This window comes from Bubalus kerabau, chromosome 14 (genome assembly GCF_029407905.1).
Source record: "Bubalus kerabau isolate K-KA32 ecotype Philippines breed swamp buffalo chromosome 14, PCC_UOA_SB_1v2, whole genome shotgun sequence".
Classification (NCBI taxonomy): Eukaryota; Metazoa; Chordata; class Mammalia; order Artiodactyla; family Bovidae; genus Bubalus; species Bubalus kerabau.
In genome coordinates this window covers 5,611,140-5,633,928 of record NC_073637.1, presented here as the reverse complement: position 1 = coordinate 5,633,928, position 22,789 = coordinate 5,611,140, and the positions used below count along the sequence as shown (strand labels likewise).

The 22,789-nt window shown below is 54.9% G+C and overlaps 1 protein-coding gene across 3 annotated transcripts in view; it reads right to left on the bottom strand.

The window, feature by feature from the left end:
- The window catches only part of TRAPPC9 (trafficking protein particle complex subunit 9), a 388,568-nt gene that overhangs the window by 119,621 nt on the left and 246,158 nt on the right, over window positions 1-22,789 (bottom strand). The window lies entirely within an intron of this gene.

The following is a 22,789-nucleotide window of genomic DNA, read 5'->3' as shown; positions in this document are numbered from 1 at the left end:
AGGGGACCTTGCACACCAACAGTCCCGGCCACGAGGCCTGTGCACAGTGACACCCCCAGGCCGGGACAGGGGCTTCCAGGACCACAGCCTGGCTGGCCGGTCCTCTTTCCCAGCCGCGAGCACAGGTGAGGCTGGCCACCCTGACCCCCGCAGCAGTAAAGGCCTGAGGGCAGCGCCCAGGGGCCTCGGCCAACCTCTGCGCCACCGTGGGGTGTGAGCGTGCCTGGCAGGCCCAGCTCTGATTCCCTGACATTCAGGGCAGTTTGTTCCAAGCATAACTGTTGAGAGATAGCCAGCTGATCTCCCTGGGATGCCCGTGCCCTCTCCCACAGCGGCCGAGCGCTGAGCTTCAGGGTCCAGTGCCAAGGCCGCCGCTCCCCTAAGCCTTTCCTGATCCCCAGCCATGGGCTGTCTTTCTCCTCTCAAGGCCCCCAACCCCTGGTCGCCCACCCAGAAGGTGCCTCCACGGGAGCATGCTCCTCCACCTCTCAGACGGGCATCTGGCCCCTCAGGGCGCTGGCCAGCGGGTTGTCTGGAGTCTGCTCGTCTTTTCCGTCAGGCACATGCTCCTAGGGCAGTATGTCCTTGCAGAGGGGAGTGGGTGCGTCCTCAGGGGGTGACAATGGTCCCCCTCAAGTCCCTCCCTTCCCTGAAGGTGGGTCCATGTGCCGAGTGGTGGCTCCCATTCAGAACCGCGTCTGTGGCCGTGTGAACTGGCCCTCTTTGCAGGCGTGGGCTCCTCAGAACCCGTGTGTCTCTGGTGGGAGCAACCCTTTCCAAGAAGGGGTACACGTCCCTTTCCTTCCAACGGACTGAACTGAAAACTGTGAGGTGCTGGGTGCTATCGGGTGTCAGACACTCATCAGGAGTTGGCCCTGTCCCTGCAAAGCCTGTGTCTAGGAGACAAGACAAGACACACAGCAGCAGAGAGAGTCCTGGACACGGGTGTAGGCAGGGACCCTGGGCTCCGGGAGAGAGCCCCGTGGAGGCACCTGAGCACGGACTCCTGCACTGGCCGGCTTTCACCACGTGGAGACGATGGGGGGAACATGGAGATAAGGCACTGTGGTTAACACAGATGGAAACATTCAGCAGCAGGACTACAGGCACGCTGCAAAGACACACTCACACTGGCTCAAAAAGCATGAGGTAGGGGGCTACCCAGGCTGTCCAGTGGCTGTCCATCCACTCCAGGGGGCACGGGTTCGATCCCCGGTCAGGGAACGAAGATCCCACATGTCCAGCGTTGTGGCCAAAAAAAAAAGTATGAGGTTTACGGTCAGGAAAAGGGTGTCGTGAGGAGGCTTCTGGAACCTGGGAGGTGTGGGGGCCCGTGACGGCACCTCTGCCCCCTGCCTCAGGCACCCCGCCCTGGTCGCCTTCTTCACACCTGCTCTGCTCTCCCTGCACTGGGTCCCTGCCCGCCTGCAGCTCCTTCACTGACCCCCACCCTGGCCTGAGGGGAGCTGTGGCCACCACAGGCCCGCTCCAGCCCCACAAGGGCGTCCGTCCAACCCAGTGGAGCTGGAAAATTGGGGGAAACGACAGGTTCAGTTGAAAAAGCAGGTCCCTCTGACTGGACCACAGGGCCTTTGGAAGGGACAGCCAGAGACAATGGGCTGAGACAGCTGGCGGGGGCCCCGGGCGCCAGGCGGGCTCTGTCTGCAGACGCTTCAGCCCGCAAGGAGCAGAGAGGTGTGCAGGGCCCGTCCGGCCTGGCCCCCGGCCGCTCCATCCGGCCTGGAGAGTGAGCGAGCCGAGGGGGCTGCCTCCCCGGGACTGAGCTGCCCTGAGGAGCGGCTGCCAGCCCGGCTTCATCCTCCCCCTGAGCAGAGGCCACCGGTGGCGTGGCCTGTGGGCACATGACACCTGTTTGCTCCTGAGGAACCGTGGCGGGGTCCGCATGGTCGCTGTGGGGGAGGCCGTGACCCCAGCTGCCAGCCTCCAGGGGTCCCTTTCCTGCCTCGCACCATCCCCTCACTCGGTTCGACAGGGACAGGCTGATCTAGAGGCTAAAGCATTAGGTGCGTGCTGTTCACCTGGGACAGGGGTCTGGCGGAAGCATCCGTCAGACAGCCTTAGTCCCCTCCTGCCCCCGAGTCCAGCCCCCAGATGGCCCGCATCCCCGGGGGCCTCGCAGGTGGAGGGGCCCAGCCTTCCCTGTCCACTCACCTCCTGAGCTGTGCTGTTTCTATGGCAACTCTGGTTCCTGCAGACAGAGGTGTTGGTTGCTGTCGGGACTAATTGCCTGGGCTATTTTAGCTCCTGGGGGGGGGGACCCTGTTGACTGAGCTATGTTACAGGACAGCCTGTGTCTGGAGCGCACCAGCACCTCCAAGGAGGCGGGCTCATGTTGCCACCTCCCCTCGCCCTCAGAGGGGCCCTCCAGAAGTGCCCCTGCATCCCCCCTCCCCCTTTCTCCAGCTCTCTTAGCTCTGAAGCCCCCCCACACCGTCACTGGTCTGGTTAGAAGATGAGATGATTCTAGAGTGACGTGGCACACCTTGCCCCGCCCGGCCTGTGCCAGCCTGAAGGCAAGGTGCTCTCCTCCTGGGGTGGGGGGCCCATGCTCCCGCCCCCGAGGCTGCACCTCTGAGCCAGGCCAGCCTGCAGGTTCTGGTGCAGGGACGCTGGGGCCCTGGGGTCCCACACGATCTGTCCTGGCCCTGCAACAGACAGCAGGCCTCACCTGCCCTCTCCAGCGCCTTCCCTGGTGCCAGGCAGCAGGAGGAGCGAGAGGGGAGTCAGGAGACCTCAGACCTGCCCTCGACTTCAGGTGCTCAATGAGGTGATGGGGGAACACGCGGGGGACCAAGTGACCTGGGGGACCACCCACAGGGAAGAAACAGGCCCTCTAGGCCTTCTACTTCGCATCCGAAGCATGGTTAACAACAGAGTGTACTTGTGAGGGCTGACAACGCTGCTCTTATATCCGACGCTCTTGGCACGGGGCCTGGTTCATGGGAAATGCTCAGTTAACAGCAGAGGTGAGGCTCTTACGTGTCGCCATCGCCCTGCACGTCCACTGTCCCAGCGGCCCTCAGTCTCTGTCCAGTGTCCTTGCCTGCCCTGTCCTCGATGCAGGCACCCCTGAACGTTCACGACTCTATTTCCTCTTGTTCCATTTTCTTGGCATGTTGTCCCCCCGCCCCTGCTGTGGTTCCTTAGCATGCTCTTGGTTCTCTGTTCCAGGGGAGAGTCCTCACGTAAGCCCGCTGCTGGGCGCCTGTGGAAGCTCATCGCGTGGGGTCGGGTTGTGCTTACTCGACTCGAGCCTTCCATGCTTTTGTCACCTACGTTTGGCATGGTAAGTCACTGCAACCCCCGAGGTGCTGCTGCTTCTGCAGCAAGAAGAAAAGAATGATCTCGTGGGACTTGGGTGAAGACGGGATGGGTCGCTGGGTGCAGAGCCCTGGCACGGTGCCGGGCACACGGCTGCACACTTACTAGTCACACATCTGGAGAGTAACAGAGCAGGGCTTTAGGCCTAGGGGTGCGAAACGAAGAGCAGGAGCCCTTCGAGCGTGAATTCGGTGCCAGCTGACGCTGTGGACTAGAGAGACAGCACAGTGTGTCCCTGATTCTGAGCCTGAAGACACGGCTCACTTCCTGCTCCTCATTCCTCAGAGAGAAGGAAATTAGGAAAGAATGCGCTTTGTTAAAGCACAGTTTGGGGCGAGCCTGATGAAGGCGTTCTTGCAGTGGGGCCTCTGAGTGGTGGGACCAGCTCCCTCCCTGATGGCTTAATAGGTGCCGCATCGGGGACGCAGGGTCTCTCTTGCCACTCGGCCTGAAGAGCTACCAGGGCTCGTTTCTGTCCAACTGCATTGCCGTTGAAAGGACTGATGCGTCGGTATTAATGCTCGGGGCCTTAGATGGTCGCCTGTGCCCCTCTTCTGTGCTGTCAGAGCCCTTTGGTGCAGACTCGGAGTGTGACCTTGCAGCCAGCCACCGCGTGGTAAAACCAGCCTCCGACAAGACTCAGCTTGCTCTTCTCTCTGTCCTTTTTTCCCTCCACCTTTACGGAGGCAGCAGAGGAAGAACTGACAAGACTCAGCTTGCTCTTCCCTCTGTCCTTCTTTCCCCCCCACCTTTACGGAGGCAGCAGAGGAAGATCCCTGGAGGAGGAAATGGCAACCCACTCCAGTATTCTTGCCTGGAGAATCTCAGGGACAGAGGAGCCTGGTGGGCTACAGTCCATGGGGTCACAAAGAAGTCAGACACCAGTCAGCACACACACACACTACTGAGGCAGAACAAACAAGTAAAAGCTGTATCTATATAAAGTGTACAGTGGGAAGTTTTGATACATGTATACACTGTGGAATGATTGCTACAATCAAGTTACTCCATGTCCATCTCTTCACACACGTTTTTTTCTCTTTTGGAATCTACATAATGGTTTAATAAATATTTTTTAATATATTTCTAATTTTTTATTGGAGGATATTTGCTTTACAATATTGTGTTGGCCTGTGCTTTTTTTGTTGTTTTTGGTGTAACGAGACTATTTCAGACCCGCTCTCTCAGCAGACCTCAAGTGTGTGACCGAGTACTCAGCACTGTGGTCACTGCTGAAGTCAGAGCCCCAGAACCTACCCACTTCGTTGGAGAAACATTGTGTCCTTTGAGGAAGGCTTTTAAGGGGAATAATCAGCACTTTATTCTCTTTTTCAAGAAGGACAAGACAACACGCAGTTTAAAGCGAGAGTGGTTTGGGGTGTGTTACCCTGGTTGCTCTGCTGTTCTCGCGCCTCTGCCTCCGGCCCAGGCTGAGAAACACCCGTCGTGGTTTTGCCCGGTGCCTCTCATGGCGCCAGATCCATGTCACCACCCGGTACATGCCACTGGGGTGCTGACGGGCCTGAGTACACGGTGCTTTATGAAAACGGTGGCATCCCCTTTAATTCAGTCCAAAGCGTCAGAATATCTGGGGCGACCTGAGTGTGCACACGGCTCGTCTCCTCTGGGGCCCGCGGTACCAATGTCCCAGTAATGACGTCACCATGCTTCCCCGCAACACGCTGGCTGGTGAGGTGCCAAGGGGGGCTTGGAGAGCCTGCAATCTAATCACAAACTCATTTCTGTCCATTTGCTCATGCAGGGTGTGAAAACCCTTCTCTGCCAGGCCTGCCTTTTCCATGCAAGATCCTACGGGCTCTCCCACAGCAAAGCCTAGCCCACGCACCCGCCTCTCCCTTGTGCTGGAACCACTCCTGGTGACACGGAAGCTGCCTGGCCGCCGGGACCCCAGAACGCACTGAGCAGCGCTCACGGTTCCTCCTCCTCGGCCCTGGACCATCTGTTGCAACAGAGCTACCAAAGCAGGGCGGAGGCAGAGCTCCAGGCGCCACTCCTGGGTCAGGACGGAGCGGAGACCGCCACCGGTGAGCATCAACTGCCTGCAAAATGCCCGACACTGAGGCAGGTTCTCCACACCTCTGGTCCCATTTAATCCCCAAGTAATCCCTCAAGCAGATGCACCTGTCGGCCCCATTCTACAGGTGCTGAAACAGAAACATACAGGAATTGCACAGCGAGGAATCAAAGAGATGAGGATAAAGGTCTTATTGTGGTGTTGCTGTTGTTCAGTCGCTAAGTCATGTCTGACCCTTTTGCAACTACAGGGACTATAGCCCGCCAGGCTCCTCTGTCCATGGAATTCCCCAGGCAAGGATACTGGAGTGGGTGCCCATTTCCTTCTCTGGGGGATCTTCCGGACCCAGGGACTGAACTCACGTCTCCTGCATTGGCAGGCCAGGTCTTCACCACTGAGCCACCTCGGATCAGGGCTATCTGATACAAATTTTGGTTGGGTCTATTCTGCTATACCAATAGAATCTTGGATTTCTGTTTCCTTGAGATCTTCCTTAAAAGGGTATGGGGTGGGGGGTTTCCTGGGATGGATAAGTTGGAGAAATACTATTGAATACATAGCCAATTCCCCCTCTAAGATATTTACAATGTACAGTACTGTCTTAAGTATTCTGAGACTTCCATTTAAAAAATAATGGAATTTTTTTCCCATTGTTACTATGAACATTTTCAAACATATAGCAAAGTTAAAAAATTTTACAATAAGAACTGGTAAACCCACCACCTAGATTCTATTATTAATAGTTAGCTATATTTGTTTTATTGCATATCATTAACATATTTATCTGTTTACCCACCTATTAATTCATGTTCTGTTCATGCATTTTAAAGTAAATTGCAAACATCAGTATACTTTCCCCTAAAAACCTTGACACATATACCATTAACTAGAGTTTAATACACACAGATTCTCTGTGTGATTTCAGTTATTTCGAATATACCATGACTTGCTTCTGTGGCCCAACATACAGTTCACCTTGGTGAACGCAGCCGTACACTTGGAAAGGGTGTGTATGCTGAAGCTGTTTGCTGCAGTGTCCTCTAAATACAGTTAGGTGGTGGATAGCTCTGTGCCACTCACTTCTTTACTAAATTTTTTTTGTTTTTTGGTCTAACACTTTCATCACTTCTGAAAGATCTTAAAATGCCCAGTTATGACTGTGGAATTGTCTGTAACCACTTCCAGTTGAAGGTAGGTTTTGTTTTGTGTGCTTTGAAGCTCTGTTACTACACACCCACACACTTGCGATGGCAATGCCCGCTCATGGACTGACTGCTTCATCCTCACGGACTTCCTTCTTTACCTTTGGTAATACTCCATCTTGAAGGGTATTTAAGAGGAGAGTGAAAAAGTTGGCTTAAAACTCAACATTCAGAAAATGAAGATCAGGGCACTGGTCCCATCACTTCATGGGAAATAGATGGGGAAACAGTGGAAACAATGTCAGACTTTATTTTTGGGGGCTCCAAAATCACTGCAGATGGTGACAGCAGCCATGAAATTAAAAGACGCTTACTCCTTGGAAGGAAAGTTATGACCAACCTAGATAGCATATTCAAAAGCAGAGACATAACTTTGCCAACAAAGGTTCATCTAGTCAAGGCTATGGGTTTTCCTGTGGTCATGTATGGATGTGAGAGTTGGACTGTGAAGAAAGCTGAGCGCGGAAGAATTGATGCTTTTGAACTGTGGTGTTAGAGAAGACTCTTGAGAGTCCCTTGGACTGCAAGGAGATGCAACCAGTCCATTCTGAAGGAGATCAGCCCTGGGATTTCTTTGGAAGGAATGATGCTAACGCTGAAACTCCAGTACTTTGGCCACCTCATGCGAAGAGTTGGCTCATTGGAAAAGACTCTGATGCTGGGAGGGATTGGGGGCAGGAGGAGAAGGGGACGACAGAGGATGAGATGGCTGGATGGCATCACTGACTTGATGGACGTGAGTCTCAGTGAACTCCGGGAGCTGGTGATGGACAGGGAGGCCTGGCGTGCTGCGATTCATGGGGTCGCGAGGAGTCGGACGCGACTGAGCGACTGAACTGGACTGACTGATAGTAATACAACCACTCCACTACGCTAATGTAAGCGCACTGTTTGCAGGGGGAGGCTTTTCAGTTCATTCACTTGAACCCACCTACATAAACTGCGTCCCTTCTAGACCAAATACACTTGAATTTTGCTTTTTTGTCTCTTGTAACAGTCTCTGGCTATTATCTTTCTCTTGCGAGCTCTCTCTATATATATATGCACACACCACCTATGTAAGTTAAATTGACCTGTTGACATTTTACCTACATTTCTTTACATTTTTTAGTGTAACCTAAGGGATTAAAATATAATTTTAATTTTTTATGATCTACTTAAAAGATCATATCATTTCATATAAAATGAACTCACGTGGCTTCATTTGCCCCACCTCTATTCTTTCTGTTATTCTTGTCAAACATATTAAACTCATATACATTATTAACCACATATTTTTAAATTTTTTAAAAAGAATTCCTATGTATTTAAAAGAAAGAAGAGAAAAAAGTACATAACGTTTGCCCAAGTGTTTAGGATTTCTGGTGGTGCTCACTTTTACCTGAATAACCAGTTCCACCTGGCTCTGTCTGCCTTTAACCTGAAGAACTTGCTGAAGCATTTAGTTTTCCTTCATGGAAATGTTTTTATTTTGCCTTCATCCTGAAGGATGTTTTCACTGGCTATAAGAACTTCAGCTGACAGCTCTTCCCTCTCTGTACTTTAAAAGTATTGTTCGGCACGGGTTCTGGCTTCCACAGTTTATGACAAGAAACTAGTAGTGATTTAAATGGGTATTTCTCTGTAGTCTTTTGGTGTTGTTTGCTGAGTGTATGACAAATCCATGCCCTGAGCCCAGGTAGGGCAGAGACACCCGGGCCCTGAGCCCAGGTGGCCAGAGTTGAGCCTGGCACTGCAGCGCCGCATTCTGCCCACGTCTGCCGTCTGCCTGGCTGCTCTGCCCCGTGACTGTCAGTGAGGTAGTCCTGGTCGGCCACAGCTGGGACTACCAGCCTGATGATCTTCACCCGCCAGGTCTCTATCCCTGGGGTCCCATCATGGGGGTCCCAGGCGTGCCCTGTCTCAGCTGGCAGCCCTAAGAAGGGCTGAGGGGCACACTGATAGCACACCCCACCCCACCCCACCCCACGCCGGGCACTGTGCTGGCCTCTGCACCCTGCTGCACTGCCCCTGGGGCGAGGCCCAGATGGATGTTCTCATCAGCTGTTCCCCTGCCGAGTGGCTGGGCCTGCCAGAAAGCCAGTGATGGGAGGCCCGTGTCTGTCATCTTCTGGTGAGGACGGGGATTGGAAGCACCTCCCCAGGGCCCCTTCATTTGCCGTGAACACCCTGCAGCATATGCGTGGGGGCAGCCACAGCCTCGGCCCTGTCCGCAGCTCCTTCAGCCTGACTCCTCTGCTGGGAGGCGGCCTCCGGGGATGTGGCTTGGGAGCGAGTGCCTGAAGCACCCCACGGCCTGGAGGGAGAGGCTCCTTGGAACTGTGAGGCTAGGGCAGCCTTGCCAAGTTGTGGCCTTGCCAAGGTGCCCACACTCCCTCTGGGCAGTGTGGCCTCCTGGGCGACAAGGGAACTGCGTCCCCTGCCCTGGGCATGGGGGGCCTGGCTGGAGTGCGATCCTGCCATGTCCCCACCGGCCATGCGCCACGGCACAGCTGGGCACGGCTCCCCGGCTTGCCTGAACACAGGCCCGGAGCTCCTCTGAGTCCGGGCTCTCCTTGGGCATCGTCTGATTCATTCGCATTTTTATTTATTTTCCCGTTTCATCATGATGCTTCATTTCCTCCCATCTGGCACTATGAGGTTTGCACGGCATGAAACTGTAAAAGGAAGATGATGAAGATGATAATGGTGGTTGGAAGGGATAATGGCAGAAGTTCCCCAATTAAAATAAATTTTAGCTTCAGTTTCTTTCCCATTTCACTGTCCAGTAATTTGTGTCGATGCAGAGAGAGGTGGAGAGGAGATGAGTTAAGAAAAGCTCAGCTGGAAGAGCTGTTCAGATGAGAGACTTCCGGTCAGTAATGAAACCCAGAGCCCGAGTGGATCCACCAAGGAGGTCGCATGCCAGCCAAGAGACCAGCCCGGGAGTCCGAGCAGAGGGCTGGCCGGCCTCGCCCAGCTCACAGACACATCTGGCCTGCCTCCTCATAAAAAATCTCAAGTCACTGTTTCAAATACAGGAACATTTTGGATATTCAGTTGAGTTTCTGAATCTCTCGACAAGTCAGATGATCACGCCGCACGGGCCACGTCCTGCAGGCCCCTGTGGGCCAGCGGCAGATGGCCAGCCCCCTCCTGCCTCCTGTCTCCTCCCAGCTCGTCACAGAGGTGGAGTCCTGCAGCGGCCACCACCCACAGCCCGCCCCTCGCCGTGACCCTGCCTCCTGGGCACCGTTGTCACCCCCTCTGAACTTAAGAGGTTTCTTCACGGTCCTAGGGTTCAGGATTTGAAAGCATGTTGGCGGTACCACACGAACAGTTATTAGATGTGATCAGACGGATGTGGAATCAGAACGTGTGAGCGCTGGGCTGGCCAGGGGCCACCCTACAGGGTTGGGGTGACGTGGGATGGACGGACAGCCGTGGGCATGCACACCAGCCTCAGAGCAGGGGCCTCTCCCCCTCCCATCCGCAGGCCCAGTGTGGACGGGGCAGGCCTGCCCAGCAAGGGGCCTGGGAGGCTCGTGAGGGTCCCCGCGGCCCCGCCGGGCATCCTGCTCGCCCCCTGCCCCTGTGGCTGCTCCTGCCTGGCCCCCGGCACGTCCCTCCCTGCTGCCCGCCAAGCTGCACCCAGCTGTGAGAGCCATCCACACTCGGTGCCCAGCCCCGGCGGCACCTCTGCCAGGCCTTCTTCCAGGCTGGGCTCATCCTCCAGCTTCCAGGATATGTCCCCCAAAGAGAGCAGTGAGCACAGCGTGGCAGTCCACTGGAGTGGGTTGCCATTTCCTTCAATGCATGAAAATGAAAAGTGAAAATGAGGTCGCTCAGTCCTGTCCGACCCTCAGTGACCCCATGGACTGCAGCCTTCCAGGCTCCTCCGTCCATGGGATTTTCCAGGCAAGAGTACTGGAGTGGGGTGCCATTGCCTTCTCCAGTTAACGGGCTATACTCCAATATAAAATACAAAGCTTTTAAAAGAGGCTGCAGGGAGGGAGCAGAGGTCAATCTGGGAGACATACTTTGCTCAACTGCTTTATTTCTCCTTTGGCTCCAAAAAGTACCGTGAGATAACACTCCATGTCTCAAGTGATCAAGCATTTAAGGGCCTTCCCATGAAAGCGGACTGTGTGAAACGACCGGCCCCTTTTTGCTGTTCTCATACGATTTCCGTGGCGGAACCATTGGATCAAGGCGGGCAGCTTTGCTCTGCTCAGGTGGTATGAGGTGGGGGCCTGGCTCCCGCTTTATCATTTTCTTTCTGGAATTTCTTTGTTGCGCCTAATTACCAATTCCACATTGTTAAGGACTTTCTCCTTTTCATATTTTAATGGTTGTGGCATTTTCAACATGAAGCCAGACTCCCTGAAAGATTTTTCTAGCTGATTCGATCTTCTGCAAGGCTGAATTCTGTTTTCAAATCCCCAAAGACCCACAGGGGTTCAGGAAGCCCACCTCTCTTCCTGCATCTTTTCAGCGTATTTTCGCCTTATCGGCTTTCTGAGCCGCGCAGGCACTGAGTCAGACGCAGGCCCACGGGGCTACCGCAGGGCTGGCTCTGTCACCTGTGGTCAGAGGCTCCAGGGCCCCACTCCACAGTCACCCCAGGGCAGCGGCAGCGGAAACAACACATGACATTTACGTTCACGTTTCCACTTCACACTCTGCCCTCTGAGCATCTGCGTCCACGGCCCTTCCCATCCAGTAAGTTCTCCTCTTCCAACCCAACGAGGAACAAATCAAGGAATACGATGTGCGAGACAAAGCCGGGGGACCCTTCCACCCTGTCACCCAACATCTGGCCTCAACCCACCCCTACCAGCAGGAGGGAAGGAAGGTGGAGAGTCTGTGAGCACACGAAGGTGTTTAGACTTCCCTGCACAGGCGGAGAGGCTTGCTTCAAGTACTTCAAGTGGGAAACCAATGGCATATCTACATGATGATCCTGAAATAGGAGGGCAGACTGCATGGAGGAGCGTCCTGTGAAGTCAACAGAAGGAAGGAGCCTAAAGATGAGTGCTCTGTCTGGGAAGAGAGCTGGAGACAGAGGATAACCCAAAGGCCAGTGTGGCAGCAAAAGGTGAGGCAGGGAGCCAGCCACCAGCTGGAGGGCTGCCCGGAGACCACTGAAGAAAGCTACCTACATGCCCCAAAGGGGCTGCTGGGAGCCGCCCATCGACTAACCCATCCTTGTCACCTCAGGAGATGACACACAGGAAGCCGGTCAACGCTCTTACTGGGATGCTGGAGGCGGCTTCGGTGGCTGAGCACAAGTAACTGAAAAGGACTCTACAGCTGCCAAGAGGGAATAAGTGCAGTGAAAAAGCAAGCTCGACAGCTGCACCCAGTGATCATCTCAGCACTGCAGCCTTCCCTCAAGGGAGCACTGACCCCAAAGATGCTTCTCACTTGATTTTCTTTTGTGGTCGGGAACAGGCCATTTGCACCTCTAACAAAGACTCCCACGGTACAGGGGGCCCTGGCAGGACAGTGAACTCTGGGAGATGCCCAGGTCGGCAATGGGAGATGAGGTGAGGGTCCAAAGTGTCAAGTCCAAATCCACCCCAGAGAAAGATGAGGCCGCCATGTCCCCAGAGATGACACTGCACTCCTTGTGGGCAAAGAGCACATCCAAATGGACACACAGAACCAGAACACGGACAGGTGAACACCACGGCTTCAGAAAGCTGAAACGCACCTGGCCATTTCAACGCAAAAAAAAAAAAAAAAAAACCTGTACATATTTCAAATAATAATGCTACGTGCACATAAAAACAAGAAATGCAGAAGATTCCCCCGCGATTCTCTTCCTGTGAGCACTGCAGGAGCTCCCTCCAGTCACGTGGCCCTACTAGCCGGTCTCACTTCTGTCCGTTGATCTGCACGCTCCATGTGTCACGTTACAGACCCCAGCTTACGCCCCACCGCCTCCACCCATGAAGCAGTGGACACTGTCCGCATGGCAGGACTGGGCCTGGAGGGGGGTGCTCACTCCTGATCCCAGGTCACGGACTCCAGATCCTCCCAGCCTCTGGAGGCATCGCTGAGTGTCCACCCCGTGGTGAGCAGGCAGACACAGAGCCAGGGGGTCAGGGACAGTGACCGGGGCCGGAGGGCCCACAGCCCCGGACGGCTGTGAGCTGTGGATGGCCCAAGAGCCTTGGCAAGAACCTGGCCCAGCCCCCTCCCCAGCCCGGGTCTCAGCAGCAGCTCAGGGACGTCCCAGCCTCGCAGAGCCAGGCCCCAGGGCCTCCCGCTCCATGCAGGGCGCTGCCTTCACGCTCATCTAGGGAGCCTGTCTCCCCTGCCCGAGTCTGCTGGCATCACAACCCTCATTGTGACAACGGAGCTCAGCATTACAAATTCTACAGAAACACAATCTGTGATGGCTGCATGACCGTCAATTATACAAACGTACCGTAATTCACTAATCACGCCCTACTGTTGGACATTCCGGTTTCTAAAAATAACACAGACATAAACACCCTTGTGCTCGCCCTCACTCTGCAGTTGAGATTTATTTTCATCCGGACAGCTTCCCAGGAGACACTCGCTCCCCGGCTCGGAAGCTTTCAGCGCTCTTTGTTACAGGATCTCAAACGGCCCTGCATTGAGGCTGCAGCACATGGTGCCTTTATGTTCACAGACACCCTGGCACTTCAGGGAGGACATCTGGACACGGGAGGGCGGGGCACCCACAGGACCGGGACCCGTTCCTCCAGACACTCCCCATGGACCATGGGGAGTCCTGCCCTCCCCGGGACAAGGAGGACATGGGACAAAAGCTGACTCTGACCAGTGCCCCCAAAGCCCACTTGGTAAGGCACCCCCTCCAGCAACATAAGGACCGACAGGAGCACCTGGAAGCTCCAGGTGCAGGGCAAGGGCAGGCCGCAGAGGCACAGAGGCATGGGTGCGAAACCTCGGACCAACAGCTGAGCTCAGACTGCAGCCTCCAGGACTACGAGAAACTTCTATCGTTTCCGAGCCCTCCAGCCTGCTGTACTTCATTATGGCGGCCCAAAGACACCGAGGTCATCTCCCCATCTCAGGGTCTTTAATGCGACACATCCGCAGAGTTCCTTCCGCCACATAAGCAAACACGTGTCCAGGTCCCGGGGACTGGAACATGGACGTCTCTGCCCCCCATCCTTGTTAACCACCCGGTCCTGCACTGGGCCCTGGGGGAAGAGGGACGACGAGGAAGGCGTGGCCCCCAGAGTCGCCACCTGCTGGGGAGAGACAGCCGCAGACCTGGTCCCGGAGCAGTGGACTCCAACAGCGGCCGGGTGCTGAGAAACACGGGACACGTAGGAGGAGGAGGTCTCTCGAGGGTCAGGCAGCCTCCTGCAGAGAGGACGTCTGGACCGGCATGGGAGGGCGGACACGTTCCCCAGGAGGACAGAAAGGAGAAATCCGTTCCCCGGGGAGAGGGCGGAGCACCAGCCCACACTTGACTCTGCAGCACTCTCTCTCTGTCAGACATCCCGGCTCCACGCCCGTCAGGAACCCGGGGCCCTGGGACCTAGAGGCAGGAGCCCGCCTGTCTCTCCCTGCAGGTGGCGGTGAGACCGCGGAGAGGCCACGGTGCTTTCTCGGAGGCCTCCCGGTCCCCGCCTGCGCGGAGGGGTCAGGGCTCTGAGGATCTCAGAGTGCCCCCTTCCAACTTCCAGGTTCCAAAGTTTGTTAAAAGGTATTGTTCACAACAATCATTACAAATACTCAGAAGAACTGCATTTCCAAAAGAATACTAAGAGTATTTAAGAAAACACTAAGAGATTAAATAAGGGGAAAAAAACAAACAAACAAGGCAAGATTGTGTAACTTCAGGCAGTCAGCAAATTCTGGGGAAAAACAATGTTTGACAGAGGCTAGATTTATAATTTCCCTAAAATACTTAAACACTTCTACCAAGGAACTCTGCCCCTAGTGCTATTAATAGGCACACTTGAGAAGATGACTCAGAGAAGGAGGCAGAGGAAAGCCGTCCATGACACTATCCCAACAGTGACGGACTTCCTCCCCAGGACGGAGCACAGAACGCTTCCGGTTATGCTGATCCCAGCGGCGCAGGGCGGGGCGCTCACAGCCTCTGCTCCACACCCCCTCACTGCAGGCTGCATCTGCACTGAGCTGCCCAGGCAGACAGGACTGTCAGTCTGTCTGTCTTTATTCCCTGGAGGGCTCCCTCCTGCACCCCCTGTGACTCTCAGTTCAGTTCAGTCGCTCAGAGCATACGGCTTATTCGTCTGCAGACCCTCAGCACCCGGCACAGGGCCTGTACAAAGGGCGGTTAAGAACACTCCCGCATGGTCTGAAACATGCCTTCTGCAGCTGCCAATGCTAGCCTGTTCTGCTCCCTGAGTTTGCAGATTCTCCCCCACGTGATACCCTGGAAAATTGCTTTTCTCGGGCAAAACACCTGGAGAGACATCAGGTCCTCTGCGCCCTGTCTCCTCTGAACAGACTGGGACAGGCACACGCCTCTCAGGTCCAGGGCTGCGGAACATAGGCTAACAAGGCGGGCCTCAGGTCCCGTTTAGCAGAGACAGTGCCTCCATGGATTTTTTATTGTCAGAACTACTCATCAAGAACAAAAGTTCCCAGAGCAAAGCAGCTTGGCCTCCTGATCTCCAGGAGCTGCACCCCCTGCCTCCCACAAGGTGTCCATTAGCATTCAGCAACCAGAATCTCTGCTCCTTCTTCCAGAAGCATCTCCAAAGCACACGGTGCAAACACAAACAATGCAATCACTTATAGAAAAGAGAGAGGAGTCGGGGGGAGCGAGGCAGCTACGCGCTAAGCAGGAAGCCTGCTGCGTGCCGCATGCACAACAGGTTCACGGAAAATGATTAATTGGAAATGAAAGAATATCCTCTAACCTAACCACCGTCACACAGCCACGAAGGAAGCAAGGCTGCCCAGCGTCCTGGGGGCCTCCCAGCACAACAGCCCGAGTTCTCCTGGATGGACATTTTTAAAGAGAAAAAGGTCCCTGGAACATATCAATTCTAGGAGAAAGGAAAAAAAAAAAAAAAAAAACCGAATGAACTGAACAGGATGCTAATAGGAGGCTGACTCTGGTCAATACACAGGAGCACTCCCTCCAGGCCAGGCTCCGCATTAAGAGGTGAGGGTTCCAGGGCAGAGGGATGAGGCCCCTGGCTTGACCATCTCATCCTAGAGGGGAGCTGAACACGGGGCGAGGTCCTGCCAGGTGACCCCAGAGCAGCAGACCAGACACCAGGTGCCCCACATCCAGTCCTCACGGGACGCCTGCACGTGGGGCAGGACATGCGAGGACTCTGGCCCTACCTGCCCGAACTTCTCCAACGGGGGACAGGGCGGCCATGGTTTCAGCCCTTCTTTATCAGATGGACTCGGGTGCCCTCACTGCAGGCTGCTGCGGCTCCATAAGCAAGTGTGTGAGGCTGGCAGTGTGATGCCCAGCGCCCGCCGGGTGTCACACACCCATCCCTTTCTGGTCCCCGTGTTCCCGAAGCCTGAGCGCAGAGGCTGGGCTCTCAGCCAGTGGCCTGAGTCTGAGCACAGCTGCCCAGTTAAGCCCGACTGAGACACCCGGGGTTCATTTCCACGCCGAGCACACATGTGCATCACGCCATGCGGCGTGGGTATGTCTTTGTGCCCCTTCCCACATGGTACCAGTGTGGCGCTTAGGACATGCTGGGGATTCTGGTAACACCTTCTGAAATGATGTGCAGAACAAAAGAACGCAGAGTCAACTGTCACGTTATACGTTCATACGGGACAAAAGCAGCCATCCTTTACAGACAGCAAAAATCAAAGATGAAGACAAAGAAGCGCGGGCATTCCCCTTAGACACCGAGGACGTACTTGGACCACAGCCCCGTCCACATCTCAGCGCCCTTCCTGCAGCACTGCCCACCGACCCCTCTTTGACCCCAGGCTGTCCTGTGACTCGTTTGACCAATGCAATGTGCAGAAGAGACACGGGCCGCATCCAAGCAGAGAGCTCCCCAGCTGCCGTGTGGCCTGTCCCTTTCCCCAAAACCAGCACATGGCTCACGAGTGAAAGCAAAATGGAGCAGAGCTAAACTGTGGTGCTCACAGAACCTGAACCAGAAACAAACCTTTCTGTTTACTAAACAACTAAGATTCGAGGTCTTTTGTTACTGCAGAGAAACAGCCTAAACTGAATGATACAGAAAGTGATCCAATTCAGTTCCTAGGCCCTAGGCGGGGAGCCAGCAGGGCGACAATGAGAATGTGACCCCCGCCCAGAGGTGTCTCCCAGGGCAGAGACAGACGTGCCAGGGAATAGGGCTGTCGGAGCAGGAGATGCAGGGGACACGTGGAGAAGCAGCAGGAGGAGCAGGGCAGCCCGAAGCTCCCAGGATGAGGAGCAGATGTGCAGGCTGGGTCCAGAGGGGCCCTCCGAAACACAGCAGGGCGCCCCGAGCCCCCGCCAGGCCCTGTGCTGTTTCACTCCAGCACTTCCTCTTTATCTTTTTTTCCCTTCTGCTATGGAACATCAATTGGGAACTGGGTGATGAAAGAGGCAGAAAGGGGTGCTTTGTTTTTGGCTTTTAAAAATGCACGACGATTCTGGCAAAAATAAACACTCTTAACCGTATATGCTCATCAGTCATGCTTCCTGGTATCCACCCAAAGGAGCTGAAAACTTATATCCACACAAAACCCTGCTCATGGACACTCAGTGCTAAAAAGAAATGAGCTATCAAGTCATGAAAACATGTGGAGAAAGAACCCTCAGCGTGTTGTCACTAAACAACAGAAGTCAGCTCGAAAATGCGACATCCTGTATGCTCCCCACTCTGTGACCTTCTGGAAGAGGCAAAACTAAGGAGGCAGGAAGAGGACCAGTGGTTACCAGGGGTCAGCGGGGAGGGAGGGATGAACAGGGGAGCCCAGGGGACTTTGCAGTGATGGATACACTTCCTTCTACCTTGGTCCACACCCACAGAACCCACGGCAGCAAGCAGGAAACAAACAAAACAGCCCCCGGTGAGGAGCCGGTCTGGGGGGTGGGGGCACAGAGGCGGGCGCACGTGCTCTTCTCTTTACACTCAACTGAGAGACTCGCAGCCTTTGCCCCGTGACCCGACTCCCCCCCACCTCTCGGGTGCCCGTTGGCTGCTCTGACCCTCCTCTGGTGCCCCCTCTGCACTGGTCTAGCATTCAGCCTTGCCCTTGACCTATTTGATTGTCTAGTCACTGACTGGCCTTTGCCTCCCAACACCCTCTGGGTTCTCTGAGCCATTGTCCTGTAACACCTGCATCTCCAGTGCCTGGAGAGGACGGAAGCTCTCGACTCACAGGCAGAAGCACCATGGAGCTGGCGGAGGGCGGAGGGTTGGGGGTGCTCACGGCAGCACGCCTCCTACGACCTGGTGCAAACCCCAGCTCGGACACCTGCCTGCACCCAGACTCTCACCAGCCACTACCTCTTCCAGATACTTCCTAAAAGGTCAATCTGACACTCTCGTGCCTTGAACTCTCTTGTGACCATCCCTTCCCCTCCAAGGACAGACGTGGCTTTGACCGTGGCTCACACAGGAGGATTTTGAGCCAGCAGTAAAGCTGTCATTTGTCCTGCAGGTTAAAACTGGAAAACCCAAATGACACAGACATCTTCAAATGTGTCCATCGTTAAAAATGTACTAAGACTCATTTCCTTCCACCCTGGCATCCAAGGTCCACTAAGTTCCGGCCCAGACAAGTCCACTCCCACCTCCCTCCGCACTTGGGCACAGGAAACACCCACCTCTCCCATCCTACGCTCCAGTGAGCTGTTAATCGGATGGGAAAAATAAGCCTTGCCCTGGAAAAACACAAACAGTGACCAGCTTCCGTTGGTTTTGGAGGGGGCAGCATAAAGTACAGCAGACACACACAGACGCTGCTCCGGCTGATCCGGACTGCCTCCACTCCCATCTGCTCCCGTGGACATCCAGGACGCTGCCTCACCCCTGGGGGCCGCAGCCTGGTCCTGCCAGACCCCGAGCCACTCAGCTCCAGGGCCTCGCCAGCTCCCAGAGGCGGCAGCAAGGCTTCCCCATCCCGCTGGGCCTCTGAGAGCCCCAAACGGCACCAGTGTTCCCCCGATGTGTCTGCCTGAGCAGCTGCTGAGCCTTAATTATCCGACAAGCGGGGTGACTTAGAGCACAGAGACACAGACACAGAAAACGCTGCACTTCTTCATCCGGTCATTTTCCAAACCCCAGACAGAAAATGCTTATGTGTTTCATCCTGAGCTTGTGAAAAAGAGTCAGTGAGTTTTCTTAATGTTGACTGATCCGCTGGGGATGAAAAGGCATGCATGTGGGGTGCAAGGTTAGATAAGAAGAAAAGATCTAATAATAATGGCTCCATCACAGAAAGCAGATAAGCCAGACACCAATGCCTTCTGATGGAGATTCTTTGCAAAAAAAAAAAAAATCACGGAATATGATGACGCCTCTAGAGCTTACTACCGATTTAATATGGAATAAAGAAAAAGAAGTCAGTCACAGGGGCAAGGTCACCACCACCAGAGGCACCCAACCGGCCACATCCCCACCGGGGGGCCCTGATGTGGTCCACGGACAGTGAGAGAGAAATGTGCACAGGGAACCTACAGACTCAAAACAGACTGGATGCTAATCAACCTCTTGAATTCTGATTGCAGGGTTTCAAAAGCAAACGCCACCAAGGTCACTAGAAATGTACGCATTCGTATGAAGGAACTGTTTGTCTTTAAACATGGGGCGGCACTGCAGTTACGTTTTTTAAAAAGGCCTCCAAGGTTGACGATGTTCATTTGAAAACATGGTATGACATTTAGTTCAGTTCAGTTCGGTTCAGTCGCTCAGTTGTGTCCGACTCTTTGCGACCCCATGAATCCCAGCACGCCAGGCCTCCCTGTCCATCACCAACTCAAGAAGTTCATTCAAACTCATGTCCATCGAGTCGGTGATGCCATCCAGCCATCTCATCCTCTGTCGTCCCCTTCTCCTCTTGCCCCCAATCCCTCCCAGCATCAGAGTCTTTTCCAATGAGTCAACTCTTCGCATGAGGTGGCCAAAGTACTGGAGTTTCAGCTTTAGCATCATTCCTTCCAAAGAAATCCCAGGGCTGATCTCCTTCAGAATGGACTGGTTGGATGTCCTTGCAGTCCAAGGGACTCTCAAGAGTCTTCTCCAACACCACAGTTCAAAAGCATCAATTCTTCCGTGCTCAGCTTTCTTCACAGTCCAAGTCATTGCAGTTAGGATTTTAAAAAGCGCTCCAGTGCTAACAATTAAAATGTTTACAGATGAAATAAGAGGTTGCCTTGAATCTGCTTCAAAATAACACAAGAACATGGGGAAGCTGGTGAGGGAGAGACAGGAAGACTGCCCGTGACTCACTGGTGCAGAAGCTGGGTGAAAGGTCCTCGTATGGCCGCCTTCTGCATATGTTCGAAGTGTCCTCAGGAAAGTTTCTCAGTAAAAGAAAGAATAAGGACACGCCCCTTCCCTGCAGCTCCATCACTGAAGTGGCCCAGGGGACCCCGCTGGGCTTCTTCCGCCCCTTTGGCAGGAAAGCCGCTCTAGGACCCACGCGGTGTGCTGTCCAGACACGTGACGGGCTCATCTATTCCCAGAGACCCAGCGGTGGGGGCCCCAGGGAGGCGACGCCCGCACCAGGCGATGCCGGGCCGCTGAGCAGGCGGAGGTTCCCCGAAAGGGAGGGTGGGATGAGATGGGGGGTTGGGGGGAAGCTGAGAAAACATCTGCCACGGTAAATAGATTTATGAGTAAACGAGGGTTCTCGTGAAATTTAATTTTAATGGTTTGATAATTAAGCAAAAACACAGTAATTATCATATCTTAATTCTTCCAGTAAATTTGCTGCTGGGGACACTGTATTTTCTTAAGGAAGTTTACGATGTTTCAGTCAGAAAGCGTTCCCTGGTTTCTGGCCATCTTTTGAAACTGGAGGCAGAGGGACGCCCAGGCCTGGGGATACAGCCTAAAGAGGAGTAGGTGACTCCCGAGGAGAGGTGTGGGGGCAACTGGGCAGCTCTGGGCTCCAGCTTCCACCAACAGCATGGCCGTGACCGCGCTCACAGGAGGCAGAAACGAGCACAGTGCCTGAACCCTGAACGTGAGGCTAGAAGGCGAGAGTGCCTGTGAAAATGGGATCCTCTTTCTAACACCCCTCAGGGAGAAGTGAACGTTACTACAGGCACCTACCTAGCTCTAAGTCCTGAGGACACTCTCAATGTCATGACCGATGGCGTGGAGCCCCAGGAAATGTAATCAGTGCAGACCAAGCACCACAAATCCTGTCAGGCGGAAGTGAGGTGAACAAATGGCCCTTAATTACAGAATTAATGTATCAACCAGGCCACAGAACCAGAGATGAGTCACTGATTTCCAAAGGACCTTTCCCAGGAAGAGATGAGGAAGGTGAAAGGTACTTGCTACATCCGTTTGCTGGAATGCTGTCTTTTAAATGACACGATGAAAAGAGATCTCTCTAAGCAATATGGGGATTAAGAGTGTTATTTCCAGTTTAGAAGCGCGAATATTCAGCCTATGAGGCAATCCCTCATGCCCCTCACCAGACACTCAGGAAATGCTTGAATCCCTGAACACCCTGGAAGTCGGAGCCCAGACGGCCCCTCCCCGGCCCTCCTCCCCGCCTGGACGGTGACAGTGGATTAGTGCCGCTCACGGCTTGCCTAAGGCTGCACAGAGAGGAGGACGCAGGGACAAAACCCACTCCCCTACTCCTGCAGCCATCCTAGCGCTCGGCCGCGGGGTCAGGCAGACCTGAGTCCCCTCCGATCTGACTCAGCCTGCTTGTCTGTAACCCGTGGACAGACACTCTCGCAAGAGGGTACTAAGAGGACAGAGCACCGAAACTCCAAACAGCCAGGGCTCGGACACTGCACTCCACACTCCAGAGGACACGTTACGCTTGTCCTGGGCACACCTTCCTACCCAGAAGGGAGAGACCCAGGCACCCCCGCAGCCCAACTGGAGCTGGCCCCTCTCCTGTGCAATGCCCCCGGTGCCCCAGGATGCCAGGGCTCCTCCAAGGGCAGCCTCACGGCTACACGGCTTTCAGGGGCAGCTTCTCACTGAAGGGGAGGCTCTGCCACGCTCGACGATCACACCAGAGTCTGAGGACCACTCACCACTTCGGGGGGAGGGGGGCCCGCCCTGCCCACCCCAGGGTGGCCGAGCCTGTCCAAGGGCAGCCCGCGTCAGTGCCCAGGGATGCTGAGCTGTGCTGGAGCTGGCTCCGCATGGCGCAGGAAGAGCCTGGCGGGGGTTGAGCTCAGGACTCCAGGGGATGGGGGGAGTATGGGGGTCCGAGGAGATACAGCCTGGAGGGACGAGGACCGCAGCCCAGTCTCGGGGTGTCCCACAGCTGCCAGGCAAGGTCCACCCACCACAGCTCCCTCCCCCCGACCAGCTCCATCAGACCAACGGCCCGGGACCCCTCCAAGGAGACAGAGCATGTGTCAGAACCAGGCAAGGCTAGAGAGTTCTAGAGAGGGGGCACAGGGACTCCTGCATCCCGCAAACACAGGACACCCGTGGGCTGGTGGGTCTGGGGGAGTGGCAGCAAGCTGGCTCCCCAGACAGACGGGGCATCGTGAGCTTGGCTATACCCCACCCCCAAACAGCCCGGCTGCCCGAGACCCTTGCCAAGCTGTCATCATTCCCCGGCCAGGGAGGGTCCTGACTTACTCATCCCGACGCAGGCTCCATGGAGCATGTTCTGGAAGCACTGATATTTATTGAATGAATATTTTATGAATGAATAAAGAATGTGTGAGTTAGGAGCATTGAGAAATGAGGACTTAAGCACAAAGCTTAACAAGGAAGAAGCCGGAAGCACAAGAACCAACTGTGCTGGTTTGTGAATGGGCTCGTTAACATCGCTGAGACTTCCGGCGCCGCCAGGCATGAGTCAACCTTAGAACAGGCTTGGCGATCTGTACATTTTGTAAAAGCAGGTTTTATTATTGGTGTCGTGAGATGACCTGAAGGGTGCCCTCTGGGATCTCAGGTTGCATCTAAATGTCTAGACGAGGCAGACGGTCTCCTGCCCCCCTTGGGAGACCAGCATGTGGCCCAGGCAGCTGCTGGTGGCCTTGACCCCAAGGTTGGGGCAGCACCCCAGGAAAGAGCTGTGCTTACACCCCAGAGCCAGAGCATTCACCGCCACGGCC